Source organism: Dasypus novemcinctus, chromosome 14 (assembly GCF_030445035.2).
Source record: "Dasypus novemcinctus isolate mDasNov1 chromosome 14, mDasNov1.1.hap2, whole genome shotgun sequence".
Taxonomy (NCBI): domain Eukaryota; kingdom Metazoa; phylum Chordata; class Mammalia; order Cingulata; family Dasypodidae; genus Dasypus; species Dasypus novemcinctus.
The window spans coordinates 38,721,931-38,726,971 of NC_080686.1; the positions used below are offsets into that span (position 1 = coordinate 38,721,931).

Sequence of the window (5,041 nt, forward strand, 5' to 3'; positions counted from 1 at the left end):
ACCACATGTTTTGATGATTGAAGGAAGCTAAATATCTGAAACAATGTTCCTTCAATAGATCTTAAGCATATGAATTCTATGTCCTTAATCATAGAGTTTGGATTTGGCAAAAGGGAAGCTGATTATCAGATATTTCTTTAGGCCACAGTGAATGCTCTAGATTTTTTTCATGTTTGCTGTGTTACCAACATTAACTCTTCATAATAACATTGATGTGGAGAAGAGTACTGAAAGTTATACTCTCACCATATTTTTATTTTCATGTTCACATTTTTCTACATCAAACTCACAATATCTCATTTTCTGGATGTATAAATGTATGCCCAAGAATATTTCCTATTTTGGGCAATGAAATTTACAAAGATTCCTGGAACTGGGCAAACATAAGGATTTTATTCTTCCTTTTTCTCCACTCCCCATCCCCAATCATTTATTTCATCTGATTAGATCAGAGAAGGAGTCTCTTTTAGAAGCTAGTTTGTCTTTAGCACCTTTTAAAATTTTACTAACCTCCTCTTTGCAAAAAGCTGTGTTCCCAGCCTGGGGCCATTTACATGACTGTAGCAGTCAAGAGGATGCAGCAAGTAGGGCTGAAGCAACACAGAGGAGCTTCCATCAATCGAGCACATGTCATATTGATAATAATACTGAAAACTGGGAATCCTGAATCCACACACCCAAAGGGTGTCCTGCATTTCACTCTGACTTTGTGGTTGCACTTTCTCTTTGATCTGAACTTCCTGAAAAGCTAGCCAATCATGATCTTCTTCTCAGTAATTTTGTGTGATGCACAGAACAGGTAAATATTCTCATTTCACAGATACTATTCCTGAGGGAACTTGCATGTTTCACAGAGACGATAGAGTTGTTTCTCCCCTGACATGTATTTCTCTAGGTATATGGCAGAAAGAGTACCGAAGAGATTATGAAAGCAGCTCCTGATGGAGACTGTTTTCCTCCTTCCCTTAATTCCTTAGCACATTCATAAATCTTGTCATTAAAACCCCTGAGACCCTAAGATTTCTTGGGTCCTGGAAAAGAGTTAGAGCATCTCTTGTTTGGTGGGGAAACTCAGCAGGTTTAGAACGTATGCAGCTTCACTTGCCGCCAAGGAAACCCTTCGTGAAACACTCACTGAACCCTTAATAGAGCTAGTGGGTACAGGGAGATGTTAATAAAATAATTAATAAAAATTGGTTCCTGCCATCAAATGACTCACAGTCTAGTAGGTGAAGGAGAAACTAGTATATCTCCAGCACCTACAGCAAGGGTCGCCTAATTGTCTCCTTTCAGTATATTTGAATAAACCAACATAAAGTTTGCTAAGATTAAAATGGAAAAACATATAGGACAAAGGCACAGAGATGTGATAGAGCAACAAGGGGTGATGAAGATCTACCTGCCAGACTTAATTGAGCTGTCTCCTCCATGCCAGTATAGCTGAGCCTGTGAACTACCCTGTGGTGGCTTCAGAAAATTGATTATGTATTTATTGAGGAATCCTGGCCTAGGTTTGCAGCACTTTTATTTGCACTGGTGAGATGGGTCTCCCCTTCACCCTTCTCTTTTCCTGACCATCCACATCACTGGGTAAATTTCTTGGGGGTGGGGGTGGGGGGGGCAGGAGGGCGTTGAAGAGGAGGAGGAGGAAAGAAAGTAAGAATCCTAAGGGGCCTCTGTGACCAAGTGATCATGCAGTTTCTGGCTGAGAATTTCTAGCTAGAATCCAGATTTCTGGGAATAGTGAGTAATTATGTGATTGTTTAGGTTTGAGTTTCATTAGCTTCTGCCATCGTGCAAGTCACCTGTAGCTTAGTGAAGGGTGTGTTTAAAACGCTAAGCAATTTGAAACAATAGCAAGAAAAGTTGAAAATATATTTTAGCATTCCTACATACTCTTTACTCACCTTCCCTTTATGTTATATTTTACATAACTATGGTATATTTAACAAAATTAACTTGTGTTCAGAACTTATGAAACCTTACTGAGAGCTACAAAAGATGCATGAATGAAGATAAATTCTTTATCCTTGTTTGGAAGACTTACTATGGTAACAATGACATTTTTTTCATATTTAATATAATTCCTATGAAAATACCAGTGGGATTTCCTTTAGAACTTGACACAATCATTTTAAACTTTTGGAAAAGTAGAGTGATATGAGAAATTTATTGAACAAGATATTAAAAATGTTGCTTAATGTAGTATAGATGCAGTAATAGAATAAATGGATCAAAAGAGAAACTTCAGAAATATATCTAAGTAAGTACAAGTATGTGGTAAATGTTGCAATTCAAATCTGTAGAAAAGAATTATTTAACAAACATGTTAGATAAAAACAGTATATTACTTTGATTTTGAGAAGCAAATCCAAAAAGATGCTATAACATTGAAATGTAATGACTAGAGTATATGCACATGTAAGTAAATATAAATATACATATATGTGTATGATACATACACATATCAATCTGCATATAATTTTGTCATGAGGAAAGGTGTAAAAATTATAACAAAGACAGAAATTGGAAATCTAAACATCTATCTGATTATATCAATTTAAATTTATTTCTTATGGAAAAGGAAAGAAAAACTTATTCTGAACACACTAAGCTTCCATATGGAAAGTATAAATTTAAAAAGGTATTTAAACATCTAGATATACAAAAGGTTAATATCCTTAAATTATTAAGACCTAAAATCAAGAAGAAAAATCGAAAATCACGTTTAGAATAAAAAACGAACATGAATAGTAATTATGCAGAATAAGATATAGAAATACTTTAAAAACACTAAAGATAATCTTATTCAGAAAAACATGCAATTGAAACAAAAAGATGCCATGAATCATCAAGCAAATTGGGGAAGATTTTATTGAAAAATTACTATTCCTATTGTTGTACCAAAACAAAGAGGTTGTGGGAAGTCAATTCATAGAACTATTCTTTGAATCAATTTGGCTATATTTATCTACAACCTTGCAAATCTTACAGTTTCACAATTAATAATCTATCTCAAGGAAACAGTTAACTATTAGTGTAAAGTTATAGCAAAGAGATATTCAATGTAGCATTGTTTAATATGTAAAATTAGCAGTGAACTAAAGGTCTTTCAACAAGGATAGAGAAAATTGTGTTTCATTTTTATGTTGAAAAACAGGAGATGTTTAAAAATGACTCTGAAGTAATGAATTTATTGATTTGGGAATTTTTCACAATACATGGTTAAGTAAGAAAGCACATTATAAAATATCACTGTAAAAATGCATACATAGAGTACTCACTACAGCAGCACATATACCAAATTTGGAACGATGCAAAGATTACCATGGCCCTTGCCCAAGGATGACATGCAAATTCATGAAGTGTTCCATACTTACTCTTTACCGAAACAACTGAAACTTGAAAAAGAATTTAGATTTGTCTGGTGAAAATGGGAGAGAGTACAAACGTCCACAAGGGACTGGTTCCCCTGAGAAGTGAACAGTGGGAAGTCAAAATCTGGAAAACATTTGCAGAAGGGGAAAACTGGCTTCCTGTTAATTGGCAAATGGTCCGTGGGGCTTTCTTTTTGTTGGGACGTTATATAATGTATGTATGTGGGTCTGAATTTCTGTTAAGTGTATAAGGTTCAGAAAAGATGGTTGTTAAAATCTTGACTTTTGTTGATTTATCTCAATAAAAGTCTGCTCTAGCCAAATTCTGGCAAAATACCTCGGTACTATTTTTCTTTAACAAATCAGTTTTACTCATACATATTAATACAGCATAAATCCATCCAAAGTGTACAATCAGTGGTATTTGGTATAATCACTCAATTGTGCACTTATCATTTGAATCATTACTAGAGCATTTTCATTATTCCAATAATAATAAAAAACAAAAGACAGACAAAAGATCTCATCACTTCTCAATCTCTCTAGATTCCCCTGACATACATAGCTACAATTCTGTTTCCATCTCTATAGTTTGTTTGTATCTTGTAAAAACTGTCTTATATATACAATATTACATATATTTCTAATTCACATGTGGTTTCACTATTTTCTACAGTCCCATGTTACATTTTTTAGCTTTCCTTCTTGTAACATACATGTCCTTAAATTTTCCCTTTCAACCAGTATCATACCCATGTAATAGCTCTTCTAGTTACAAACACTATGATGTGCTTTCATTATTTCTAGTCATTTCCAAAGATATATAAACAACATTTTTACCAATTCTGCACAGATTAATCTTCAGCTTTACATCTTCTGCCTTAATTCTACTTTCTGGTGACCTATATTCTAATTATTAATTACATGAGTTTACACAATGCATTTAGTTCATAACAGTGCTATCATGAAGTATTTGTCCTTTTGTGCCTGGCTTGTTTCATTCAACATAATGTCCTCCAGGTTCATCCATGTTGTCATATACTTTATGACTTCATTTCTTCTTACAGCAGCATAATATTCCATCACAGGTATACACCACAATTTGTTTATCCATTAATCAGTTGATGGACACCTGAAATTTCCCCCGTCTTTTGGCAATTGTGAATAATGCTGCTATGAACATAGTTATGCAGATGTCTATTCATGTCACTGCTCTTAGTTCATCTGGGTATACACCTAGTAGTGGTATTACCAGGTCACACAGCAAGTTTATACTCATTTTCCTTAGGAATTGCCAAACAGTCCTCTGGGGTGGCTATGCCATTCTACAGTTCCACCAAGAGTCAATAAGTGTTCCTATCTCTCCACATCCTCTCCAACACTTGTAGTTTTCTTTCTTTTTAATGATGCCCATTCTAATAGGTGTGAAATGACATCTCATCGTAATTTTGATTTGCATTTCCCTAATCACTAGTGATGTTTAACATTTTTTTCAGTTTTTTTTTTTACCATTTGTATTTCTTCGTTGGACAAATGTCTATTCAAGTCTTTTGTCCATTATAATAATTAGGTAGTTTGTCTTTTCATTGCTGAGTTGTAGTATCTCCTTAAATATAATAGATATTAAACCTTTATCAGATCTGTGATTTCCAAATATCTTCACC

At 34.1% G+C, this 5,041-nt stretch overlaps 1 non-coding gene across 1 annotated transcript; it reads left to right on the forward strand.

Annotated features, from left to right (window-relative positions):
* Positions 1-3,276: 3,276 nt before the first annotated feature.
* LOC111763706 (U6 spliceosomal RNA) lies at positions 3,277-3,380 on the forward strand. Its single transcript, XR_002796522.1, has one exon. It is a non-coding gene; the product is annotated as a U6 spliceosomal RNA (small nuclear RNA).
* Positions 3,381-5,041: the final 1,661 nt, after the last annotated feature.